Genomic DNA, 13,344 nt, shown 5'->3' with positions numbered 1-13,344 from the left:
TTTGTCATTTCCAACATTTTTTATAGGCTCTTTTGTGATTTGGGGCAAATACCTGAATCTTACTATAAATCAGCTGCTGACTTTTTAAGTAACAGGATAAATCCATTATTGCTTAGATATTTGTGAATCCTCCAAATAATACTAAAAGAGAGTTCACAAGTGGATGTCAATGGGGCAAAGAAGAGGACACATCTCCTTAAATTCTGAATCATTTGTCTGATTGTAAGACCAACTGTGCCATAAGAGCGTCATCGACAGCAAAACTAGGAGCTTTAGCTCCAGGGTAGGCATCTATCATGTAGACATCTGCATTTGGTTAGAAGAGTCTCTCCTGGGAAGATATGATGCAAAACTGCTTCCTCAAGCCTTCAGATGCAGCATGAATCAGAACAGAATAAAAAGTAGGATGGATGATTCTTTTCCTCAGTGTCTTAATAATTGCACTTGATGAGGGTTTTTTTTTGACATTTTTGCCAATAATACATTGACAAAAACACATTGTAATATCTGTATTAAAAAAACCTAGATTATTATAATCATAAAGCTGTCCCAATGACTTCCAAGAAATAAACTTCTGGATGAAAAACAAATGGTTCAAATTAAACTTGGGTTAAATATGAATGATGCTTGGGAAAAAGTATCTTTGGAACTGTCCTAGGACAAGTACATTGACTGCTTACAAACACAGAGATTTTCGCCAGTTCCTTAAACAGCACAAATCCCTTTGCACTGCATCATTTGCACTGCAGTCTTTGAATGCCAAAATCACCACAAAAGGGAGACATGACTTCTACCATATGCCATTTAATAGGCACTACGCCCTCTGTTTCCAGGTGGTGGTCTGTCTGCCTGAGTTTTACACACATCCCAATGTGATTATTTTCCAGGTGAGTCCGTAGGTAAAGCAATATATAAGAGAATCAAAAGTGAGACTCTACCCACAAACCTGAGTTTAGTGAAAGAAAAAATCCATCTTAGAGTGAAACTCCTCTCCCAACTACTTTATCATTGATATAAATGTAAGAAGTTGTCTCAAAAGCGAATGATTTACCAGCTTATCTGCTGCCAAGACTATTTCCCTAACCACGCTTCTAGAAAAATCCGTATCAGCTCTCTCTTCTGACATCTTCCCTTTTGGCATTCTTTCTGGAATTACAGTTAGCCTGACTTAATTTAGTCAGCATAAAGATGATCATAGAATCATTTAGGCTGGAAAGTACCTTTAAGATCATTCGATCTGCCAAGTGCCCCAAGTGCCACATTTTTTTAATACTTCCAGGGGTAGTGACTCAACCACTTCCCTGGCCAACCTGTTCCTATGCTTGATAGCCCTTTCAGTGAAGTAATTTTTCCTAATATCCAATTTAAACCTCCCCTGGCTAACTTGAGGCCATTTCCTCTGATCCTGTTGCTTGTTATATGGGAGAAGAGACCAGTCCTCCACCTTGCTACAATCTCCTTTCAGTAGAGAGTGGAAAGGTTCCCCCTGAGCCTCATTTTCTCCAGACTAAACAACACAGCTCCCTCAGTCACTCCTCGTAAGACTTGTGCTCCAGACCCTTTACCAGCTCCATTACCCTTCTCCAACACCTCAATGTCTTTCTTGTAGTGAGGGGCCCAGAACTGAACACAGGAATTGACATTTGGCTTCATCAGTGCCGAGTACTGGGAGGATGATCACTGCCCTGGTCCTGCTGGCAACACTATTGCTGATACAGGCCAGGATGCCATAGGCCTTCTTGGCCACCTGGGCACACTGCTGGCTCATGTTCAGCTACTGTTGACCAGCACCCCCAGGGCCTTTTCTGCTGGGCAGCTTTCCAGCCACCCTTCCCCAGGCCTGCAGTGCTGCATGGATTTGTTGTGACCCAAGTGCAGGACCTGGCATTTGGTCTTATTGAACCTCATACAGTCAGCCTTGGGCAATCAATCCAGCCAGTATGGATCCCTCTATAGAGCCTTCCTACCCATGATGTACACATCTTCTACCACTGACTTACATTTTTATAAGCATATGTCTGTATTCTCAAAGGCATTTTAAATTCATATCACTTGGTTAAGACACAAAAAATTTAAAGGTTATAGGGCTGGTCTATAGCCTTTATCTCTTGACTTTTCTTAAGCTTGGACTATCAGTAAAAATGATCTTTTCATTCTCTCTATGTATGTCACCTAGCAGAATCTGACCCTTGTCCTATATAGCAATGACTGCATATTTCACACTAACAGAAATATCTAATATTGATTAGCAATTTTTTTTTATAACAGAAAACCTACATGGGAAGAAAATTACTTCTAGTTTAAAAAACCAGTAAAATCTGTGTATTCAAGGAAAAGTAAAATCCAGGACACAAAATGATCACAATCCACTTGTCACTGCTGGCAGATCTTAATGACCAGATGTAATTCAAAAAGCTTAAACCCCATACTGATCGACTTTCAGGAAAATCATAGGGTAGATCCAAGCAGGTAAGAACAGCAAATATATCACTGTAGCTTTCCACCAGATTCTGGGCTGCTAAGAGTTCTTGGGCAACTCCAGTGAATCAGTGTATGTGAAGCATGTGGGCTTCCTTATGCCACTGCCTGGTTTCCTCTTCCTTGAGAACAATGCCATGAATGGGACTGGGAGAGCAGGAGAGCATCCAGCCCTGCAGGACAGCTATTCACCCTGCTCCAGCCAGAAGCCTCTCAGCATTTCCACTCTTTCACACGAGTACCAACTTCAGACAGGGATGACATCATTTTAACCACTTTTCTCACATTTAAAAAAGTCAGAATTAGTCAAAACAAAAACAGCAACCATGTGTGCTAAGGGATGTGAGCGGAGAAATAAAGATAAACAAATCTGCTGTCTTGCATATCCTACCAGCAGTTCGTCTCAGCATGATCCTTAAAAACAGCAGGGTGCCTAGCCTCAGCTTTTATCAAATAACATTTATAGGACACCCAACATTCCCTACCAGTGGACCACAAAGAATCAACAGGGAACTAATAGGCTGTCCTTTATATTTGAAATGTTAGGATCCAGCTTACTCAAAAAAAAAACTATGATGTATTTTATTTTGTTTTGTTGTGTTTCACAGCATGGGAAAGAATGGATGAGCAGTGACCCATACATGCTTGCTTACGAAAAATTGTGGTTCATCTTACATGCATATTTATGAAAACAACTTTGTATAATGACAAACACCCTTCAAAATCGCAGTTCTGTATCTGCGTGGACACAAGAAGTTTGCTGCGAAGTCTGTTTTAAGGGAATGTCAGTTTTTCAGTATAGGAAGAGGGAAGGCATGCTCTAGCATGTCTAGACAGATGTGTTCAGGGGTGTTGGCCCTAGACAGCAGAGGATATATGGCCTTTAAAGAGGACAAAGATTGGCTTTGCTATAAAAGAACAAGCCACTTCCTGAAGAGGAAGATACACTGATTTTTTAGGAAAATGCAGACACATTGTGAGCTCCAAGGAACACTGATCTAGAGAGGAAGGAAGAGACTAGGTGTGAGAACTAAACATTATCTACCTATAAACTTTGTAATTAAGGCTCATAGCCTGTTATAAATGACTCCTTATACAATCTTCACCTAGATGACAAGAAGCAAATACTTTATTTTATGTCTTTATTGTTTTCCTCTTCTGCTTCTCTCCTGCTTTAGAAGAACAATCAACTTGTAAAGTACACCTGTAATATGGATTTCATTGCTAGTAAAGAGAAAAGCCAAAGTGGAATATGCATTGCAAGAGAAGAAAAAGGCTCTGTGCTCAGGAAAAGACAAAGAAAGTAAGACACTACAGAGATAACCTGATAACATAGAGTGATTTCCCGATGAGGTCCTATAACTCCATGCTTAGGCTCTGACACCCTGGACTCTCAAGGCTTCAAGGAAAAGCTGGCACTGTTACATTCACAGAATTAATACAAAAAATAGGAAATGTTTTCCAAAATTTGATGACATATTTTGTACAGTCAGCAAGTTATATTTCACTACAGGAAAATTCAGAAAAGCAAGAAAAATATGTGAGAGGGAGACAATGGAAAACTGTTTTTTGGCTTTCTTATTTCAGTAAGTAAGCACATAACATCCTTCCTTTGGCTACAAGACAGCTATGTTTTCTCAATATTTTATCGTGAATAAGCACAGATGAATGTTCAAGGAATTCTCTTCCATATTTCTCATTGTGGTTTTTAACTTCTCAATAAATGCATTGAGTTGAGTTTCTTTCTCCAGAATTTTCCAAATGATGGAATTATTTTAGCAATATTACAAAGACTAATGTATTATCATAACTCAGTAGCTTGTGGTTTTAAAATGCTAGGAAAGGAAGTGGGGGGTAGGACAGATGTCAAATCCTTTGAACAGAGAAATAATCCTGAAATCTACCCTTCTCTTTCTAATTGCCTAACATTCACCTCTTATTATGTTCAAATATGCCAGACAGTGGTTAATAATAGATAAGTGTATCTAGAATGAGGGCCAAACACATCATTTCATGCTCCTTATCTCTGTAATCTTGCTTCAGAGGAATTTTCTTCTTCTGGAATCTGGGGCGACTTTTTGGAAAACCACAGTGATGCCAAATGCAGTTAGTTATCAGTCCCCACAACATGTGTGAGTTGCTGCTGGAAGCAGAGCAGATGAAGATATCAACTAACAGCAGATATTTTTCCATAATATCTGTCATTAGACTAAAGAAGGCATGAGCTCACGGTACATTGGGTATGAAATGGCAGATGAATAACTTCACAAGGCTTTAAGGAAAAGTGCCAGAAAAACATGGGAAAATGTGGCATTGAAACAGAATACTAGATTAATGCACTAGCCTCTCATTCTCAGACTAGCAAGAAAATAGTCGAGATCATTAATGAATGAATTGGTGGTCTCCAGTTACTAGACCTTCCGGAACATATCTCAAAGAATGAATGTAATTTTCAGTCTGTCTTTGAAAACCTTCCAGGAAAGTGTGGAAGCACATGTTTTATGCTGGGTCTGAGTACTGCCTCAAGGAATAAACAAAATGTGTTGGCAGGCTGAGCTAAATAAGAGTAATGTAAAATTCTAGGTACACCTGATGTCTACAATCTTTTCTTTAATTAAAGAGTGGGAAAATGCTGATCTAGAGGCTTTGGAAACACACTGGATATATTTTGTTTTAAGAATTTTTGGGACAACACTGGTATAATGTAGTATTGTGTCTGTATGGTGAAGTCTGGGGCTTTAGCCTTGCATTCATAAAAATGTGTGTAAAATAAGACAGTACAGAAACATATTTAAAAAATATCTTCCATTCTAAGGGAGAGAACACCTCACCAACCAATCCCAGTGCTATTTCTCAGCATATATAGAAAAGTAGGTTGCTTCTCTTTGACACTGTGCAGATCCACATGTCCCCCCTCAACTATAAAAAGAAAAATCTGGTCTCCTTTAGACAAATCTTGTGCACTGAGAACCTACAATACAGCACATAATTTACAGTATGATCCTTATTTATGCTCTTTAGACAGAAATATCCCAGAGGACAAGTCTCCAGACACTCTTCCTTCCTCTCTTTTTCAAAGGATTTTTTTTTCATCTTTTCAGGATGGTCAGCGTGCTATTCCCAAACAGAAAAAAAAAAAGCTTTATCTTTTACTTCAGTCAGATTTAATAGCAATCTAGAGGGAAAATCAAATTTGGAAAAAATAAAAATCATAATTTTAATGCAGATATTGCTGGTGGAGATTCAATTTCTAACCAGGACAAACCCCCCAAAATGAGTATTCTTCCTCGGTTTTCAAGCAGAATGAGAAGGAACAACTGAATGGTCATAGATTTGGAAATGTCTATTTCCAAGGTGGCAGAAAATTTTTAAGAGATGAATAGCCTAAATTTCATAATTTAGGTAATTTTCATCCTCCAATTCTCATAGAATCAGCACAGCAATCACAAATCACTAAGGATTTTCAATAAATCTTACAAATATTGATTTTATCTGTTGGCTGGTGGTATACCTAGGAACTATATTTAGGAAAGAGAGGGAAAGAGTATTTTAGATAACAGTAGAGTCAATAATCTGATTATAACAATATGCCTAATTTTATAATAAACTTTGTAGGACAGTGTAGTTAGGCACTGGGTAATTAAAAAATAACATAGACTGAAAAAAACCCCAATTTGCTAAGAGGAGGCTATGTCAAAGCATTAAAATATCCTTCCTTGATGGTAAAAAAGGAGATTTTGAAAATAGTAAAGCACAGTTCTTATCTAGCATAATTTTAGTTTAGTATTTGTTACAACATCACAAGGAAAACCACTGTTTAAGATAGAGAAGAAGGGTGTAAATGGTAGAATTGAAATTTGAATAAAGTATTTTTCAGACAGAAGACTACAGTGAAGTGCCTCGAAATGGGAAGATTCAGCCTATATTGGAATTCCTTTGGAATTGCTTTTAGGATGAGTCTTTTTTAATATTTCCATAACTGATGGTCCCTCAAGAAATAGAAATTTGTTAATTAAAGTTAATGGTGGCCCAGAAAGTCATGAGGTCTCAAACTAGAGGAACATCAGATTAATCACACACAAATTACCTGAGAATAATAGAAATGTAGCAGAATAAAACAGGGTCTTTGACTAGAGATTATGATTAATACTTTCCACAGCAAAGTAAGCGCTTCCGAGTTAAAGATCTGCAGTGACAACAAAGCCTGAGAGTATCCTATGAAGCACCAGTGTGAAGCAACTATGAAAAAAAGAAAATGTGATCCTACACTGCATGAGAAAAATTGTATTACTGTAGCTGTGTAGGTACTGACGCAACCTCATCTGAAGCACTCTATAAATTTTTTAAGACTACTCATGTGAAATGTAAAATTGGAGCATGTTCTGGGAAGGGTTGCTGGGATTATCAAAGGAACAGATGACCTGGAATCTTCATGCCCTCTTCAAGGAAGAAGAACCACGTGAGCTAAAAGCGACCAGAAAAAATAAGTATAAGATTCCTCTGAATTATTTCTGTCCAGACACAAAGTTTTCATGACCAGAACAATGAGGTTCGAGCACAACTTCCCAGAATAAGAACAGTCAGAGAAGAAGGAAGAAGAATGGGATCAAGTTAACTTAATATGCAAGCCTATTAAGATGTTACAAAAATAATTATGTAGTGCAGCTCTTTGTAACAGCAGTGGACAGGACACAGTGAGCCAAGAGGAGCCCTTGAATCCAAATGTGATCCTATGTCGACCTCCCTCCCCCTCCATATCTCCCTTGAGCCTGTATATTACTTTGATCTGCCCACTCTGATCCTTCACCACAAAGGTATTCACACAAATTTACTCTCAGAGGAGGATATGACAGTCTGTCTTGAAATGTCCACTGTATATATTTCCCAAACCCTTTCAGGACTGTTTGCTTCTTTGAATAAATGGCTTGGGGTTTGTTTTTCCGGTAATATTTAACAACTTTAAAAAGTCCCTCAGAAGAAGAAACCACACAAGTTTTCACAGTTAATTTGCATCTTCTTGGTTCCAGCCTAAATCAAATTATTTAAATTTTTCTTTTTTTTCTTTTTTTTTTTTTTTTTTTTTAAATATGGTTTGTCATTCTGAAGCTAACCCACAATCTTCCTTTGCAAAAATAGAGCTAAAAATAGAGAATTTGCCTGGCATAATGATCTTAATTTGTTTCCTTTCTCTTTAGTTTCAGTTCAATACATTAAATACAAAACTTTCTACAATACTGTAATGGTATGTGCTTCAGTAATTTTGTGTAAAAAAGTTGTGTTGGCTCTTTGCTGCAACACTCTTTACTTAATAAGTATAGAGCTGCCACTCTGAATTCACTGACAGCTTCTGTCACAAGCATGATGCTATATAAACTGTACAGGAAATCTCATTGTAACAAAGTTCCAGCAACACGCATTCATCATCGTTCAGCAATAAACTGGAGCATAGGAATGTGATTTAAGCTGTTAGTATGACACACATAGCAAAAAAGTATTTAATGTCATAAAAGAGGTAGCCATAAACACTCAGAATTAAGAGATGCAATACAAAGAGCAAAAGAAGTTAAGCCCATTGTGTGGAAAACCTGTAGTAAGGAAGTACTAATAAAATCATCCATGGAAAATGTACAACCATAGTTTCAAAAAAAAAAGAACAAAAATAAAATTCTCAAGACGTGATTTTCTCCATAAAAACAATTAACTGCCAACATCCTTTACAATATAATAACATTGAAAGTAGTAAGAACTTTTCCTGAAGAAACACTGTAGCAGTTGTCCAGTACGAAAACAATGTTGCTCTTTTGCTCCAGCCTTGACTCAGTGAGTTCCGCTCTATGGGATCATCTCACCAATGTGAAACTCCCTGAAAAGTCAAGCAAGTTCCCTACAAGTGTCAGAGCTTGCACACAAGCTTACTGTAAACTACAACCTCTGTTTACCTGCAATATAGCAAACTCCAGTTTTCTGTCAGAAATGAGTAATCAGATTTAAACCCAAGCCCAAGCCTGGCCAATGATAGGGAGGCTCTAGACGTTCTTCTGATTTTTCTGTCTAAATCTAGGCATAACTGGCTCACATCCTGAGGAGTTCAACACATAACTGCCTTCAGAGTTTTGAGTCTTAACTATTTCTAAGCCAGCCTCCACTATGCCCTCTGCATGCCTAATTCTTAATTAGCACACTGTGGTTGGATCAGAAACTTTGTCACGATTTCTTTTTTAAAATCACAGAAAATGCATATGGAAAAATTTTTCTTTGATAGTGTCTTAAAGGGAAAAGAAAAATTATTTTTAGTGATGCATATATTTTTGCTGTAAATGCCTATTTTCTGTGCAAAATGCCAACTTCTCAGTTTGGTGATTATGGGCTCATTTATTGTATTCAGCTGTAAGAGGAAATTAATGTGACTTCAGATTATCTTGCTGCTTAATGGATATGGTTATGAGTCAGAGCAATCTCGGACTCCCCTTTTGCTGCTAGGCATTTTGGCAAACTCTTGGGTAATTTTTTTTTTCCCTGCACAGTAGCAGGAATGGGAAGTAATGTTCCATTCAACTCTTTCAGCTGTGACTACTATTAATTATATTCAAGGTTTCCTTAGGAAGACACTCTTACAGGAAATGTGCTCTTAGTCTCACCTATATGTGCAGAGTGGTTATGCCTCTGGGAGGCAAATCGCTTCAGGCTAAGGTGAAAGACAAAAATGTTTTCCTGTGAATTCTCGTGAGGGACTTGGTTTCAGATCTCAACTGTCAGGTCCTGACTACATAAACACTGGCTAGGTTAACCACTGGACTCAGGCTGAAGGATTAGTTTAAGATTAATATTGTCCAAAGGAGGCAATAGAGTTTACTGATTCTTCCATTAATAGGGAAATACGCCTACCAGCATTCCACCAAGTACTGCCCATGTAGCTTCAGCTGTTGTATATACCTTACTTTTTATCTTTCGACCTTGTATTTTTCATAATTCTCCGCATTATGGGTGAAGAGGAAAAAGTACTCACAACCAGCCACGAACATCAGAGCGAGGACGAGCAGAGGCGGCTGGCGAGCGCCGAGGAAGGCAGGCGCGGGGTGTTTGGATACTGAGCACCCCCTAGTGACCGGCTCTCCCAGCGCAGCCTCCTGCTTTTCTGAGTCTGCACAAAGACCGCAGACAAATCCGGATTCGCAGAATACAAACAACGGATTAGTACAAAGAAAGTAGTCCTAGACTCACAAAAGCACTGACGACCTAAAAAATAAGTCATCGCTTCAAGATAACAAGGACTCTTTTTTAATCCAACCGCTTTATTTGACTTACCAAAAGAGGAACTGAAGACACTTCTATGGATATACCAGCTTTTTACTTAAAATTTGCTAATGACTTATTAATCAAATAATGGATTGTTAGTATTATTTCCCCACTAGATGCTACAGCACGTTAAAAAAGTTTACATTTCATAGAGAGATACCAATGTACTCTTTTTGGTCATCTGTTGGACTGCTTGCTACTTTTGAATCATGGGGATGGGGAAATTTTGATCCAAGAAAATCCTATGAACTGTAGAGTTTTCTGGTAAACAAACAGAAAAAAACAATCTACTTCGACAATATGTGGGATTCTTTTTTTTTTTTTTTTTTTTTTGTATCCCTGCAACAGTAACTTTTTTTCTAAATACTTTCACCAGCTTCAGGAAAGGGTGGGTTAGAGTCAGGGGTTTCCTGAGGCTTTTCAGAACATGGTTTTAATGTAGCCCTGTGTTCAGAAGAGCCCCTAGAGAGTCTTGTTTTGGAACACTCTGACGCCTACACGTTATTATCTTTGCTACATTTTGCAGTTTTGTGTGAAATTTATTTTTAATCTTTAACAAAACATGTCCCTGTTTATCTTAAATTCAGAAAAGGTTTAATAATGTAAAACAAAATAACTTTTTAAATAATTAAATTTACAATGAATGCCAAAACATAAAAGTATAAAGCAAGTTAACAAGAAAGGACTTCTTAAAGATCAAAGGAAATGTGTTTATTTGATTTGATTAAAAACAAATAAAAAGTACTTTCACTTTAACAAGTTATAACTGGCTGTTGACAGAAACCAGTGAAAGAGTTTCCCAGTCCCACAGGATAAAGGTTTTTTTCTGATAGAGGTTCACGTACTCAGAACAGATTGCCCCCTGATATGTTAAAGGAATTAGATTTTGAAAAGTGACAAAGCTGCATCAATATTAAAAAAAATTGATACAAGGGCAAGTTTCTTTGGAGAACATACTCCTTTTGCTACTATTAAATAGCACTGGTGGTATAAATCAATATGTATTTCTATATTTCATTCCTCTACACACAACAGAGCTCTGGGGATGATAGAGGTAAAATGTACCACTTAATTTAGTAGAAAGGCAGGATATATTAGCTCAAAACCTATTTTAACATAGCAGTAGAGTTCCCAGAAAAAAGCTGGCTTCTGTAGATCTCCTCTTCCATAGGCAGAAGAGGCAGGTATGGAGTGGCCTTTGCCCCACTTGCCTCTGTCAGGACAAGTTTTGAATCCATTGGGTAAGTCTCTTCCAGAGGTTTCTTTTGGTAAATGTACAGACCTCATATGAAATAACGCCATGCTGGGATCCAGGCAAGAGAGAGCCAAGTAACTGGAACAGGAATATACTTTAAGTCAGGCTGCCTAAAAGTTTGTTTAATGAGGGTTTTTGTTTGTTAATACCAATGAAACTACTGAAAGAGCACTTGAAAGAGTATGTTTTTTTTAAAAAAGAGTAAACACTTTCCTCACTGCTATAAGATAAAAAAATCCATAGTCTAAGGATTGTTTGAAACTGCAGTGAAGTCCCCCCAACTAAACCAAAACAACCAGATCTGACATTCCAAAATGCTGTGGTAAAAAAAAATCCAGAAAATATTCGAAACTGTCATTCATTTCAGACCTTCTCTACATAAAATGATGAAGAGAAATTCTTGAAAAAATAATGATTTGGAGGTTATCTTTCAAGGCAACACATGAAATTCTTCATCCTAAATGTACAGAAGTAAACATTTTAGAGGAGCTAAGTAGTTATTTTCACACTAAAATTAGAGCGTCCACATACTCTTTTAAGAATGTTCACAGAAAAGAATGGCCTCTTTAGCAATTGCAGTCACTACACCTCACTTTCTACCCTGTTACCATTGGCCTGGAAGATGCCTTCAGGCAGACTATCCAGACCTGCAGCCAGCAACAGTCCTGGCGGGGTGCTGTGTGCTGGGACCGCTGTGCCTGGTGCAGTGCCTGCAGGCTCCTGTCTGCACTCTGGTCAGCCTGGTGCTGGTAGCAGCCTTGAAATCACCTTGTACCACCGAGGGCAGCCATGCCCTCTGCTTCGGAGCAGCTGAAGAGCTCATTGCTCACCATGGGCTCTCGCTTCTGATCAAAGCTTTGGTCAGCCCAACAGTTGCTCATATAACTCAGATTAACTTGCAGTGGGGTTGCAGAGAGGAATCTAATCACTCACTGCTGAGATGCTCACTGTAAGGTCATTAAAACAAAGCTGCTTGTGAAAGAAATCAAGCCTTGCTCCAATTCAAAATACTTGGTAATCTGATGAGAAAAATATGTGTGTGATTTGTGTTTATGTCTGGAAGTTTTCCCTACTGTGAAAGCCTTTAAAGGAAAACCAGTTCTTTCTTGCAATGTATGTTCTTTTATGTTATGCAGCCTAGACTGTGGATTGCAGTGATGTCAAAAATGTACATGAACTGATTGCATCCTGTCTGTGTCCTGCAAGAATGACTTTGAAAGTTAGATGTTTCATCTCTACAGTCATATCCTGATCAACAAACTCAGTCAATAAATAAATACATTTAGTGACAAACCTAGCTTTTTCTGTAAGCTGCAGTTAAACAGGAACTTGATTTGTTTTTTGTATTCACATCTATTCTATAATAATGAATCCAGCACCACAATAACCAAATACCCATTATAATTACAAGATCAGAGAAACCTTTGTGGTACTCATTTTCCTAAAAATGATTTAAAAAGACCCAGTCCTCCATTCTCATTCTTTTGAAGTTTTTGCTTTAAACCTAAGACCTAAATACAAAGGGCCAGAACTGTGGTTGAGAATGTGGGGTTTTTTTAAGAGGTGGATGGATTTTGCCCAAGAAAGAGAAAAACAAAGTATAAAGTGTATAAATTTTTCAGCTTTTTTTTTCCAAATCTGAGTGCCATATATAAAATTCGTATTTAAATATTGTGTTTCTGTGCAAGATGTGGTGTTTAAATGCCTCATACAAAATTTGTAGCATCAGGGCAATTTCGCGCAAAATCTTAAAGGGTTTTATGAACTACAGGTCTCAGAAGAAATATGTGAAATAGATATCCCAGGCACGCATCTGGAGCTATGCATTGAAATACGTGGCAAATTCTCTCTTGATTGTCAGAAAATCTTTCAAAGTTCTTCAAGTGCAAGCTAATACTAATTCCGTTACCGTACAGTTACTGTGGCTATTAATACCTGCCTACTAACACATCAGCTTATATCTGTCATTCTCAAAACTCATTTCCAGAGATTAACCTGCTTCAGGCCCATCCCTGTTGGTCACTGACGGAAGACCAGGGTCCCAAGGGCTGCCTCAGGTCTCTGCCAGAGCAGTGCACCCTGACACTTCATATGCACCCAGCGCTTCCTGGGAAGGCAGGCCCAGCAACGAGGCTGTGTTTACCTCTGGAAGCATCACAGCCTGGTTTTACTGCCTCAGGCTGTCAGCATTGTGATGCTGTTGGTGTCATCTAAGCAGCTTCTGCTGCCTGTGGTCCAGCGGGAGGGGATGGGTTTGACCAAGAAGAGGTCTCCACACCAGACACAGCAACACAGCCACCCTGGTCTACCATGGG

This window comes from Pipra filicauda, unplaced genomic scaffold, assembly GCF_003945595.2.
Source record: "Pipra filicauda isolate LSUMZ 115617 unplaced genomic scaffold, ASM394559v2 scaffold50_size3627746_pilon, whole genome shotgun sequence".
In the NCBI taxonomy this organism is placed as follows: domain Eukaryota; kingdom Metazoa; phylum Chordata; class Aves; order Passeriformes; family Pipridae; genus Pipra; species Pipra filicauda.
This window is presented reverse-complemented; position numbering follows the sequence as displayed.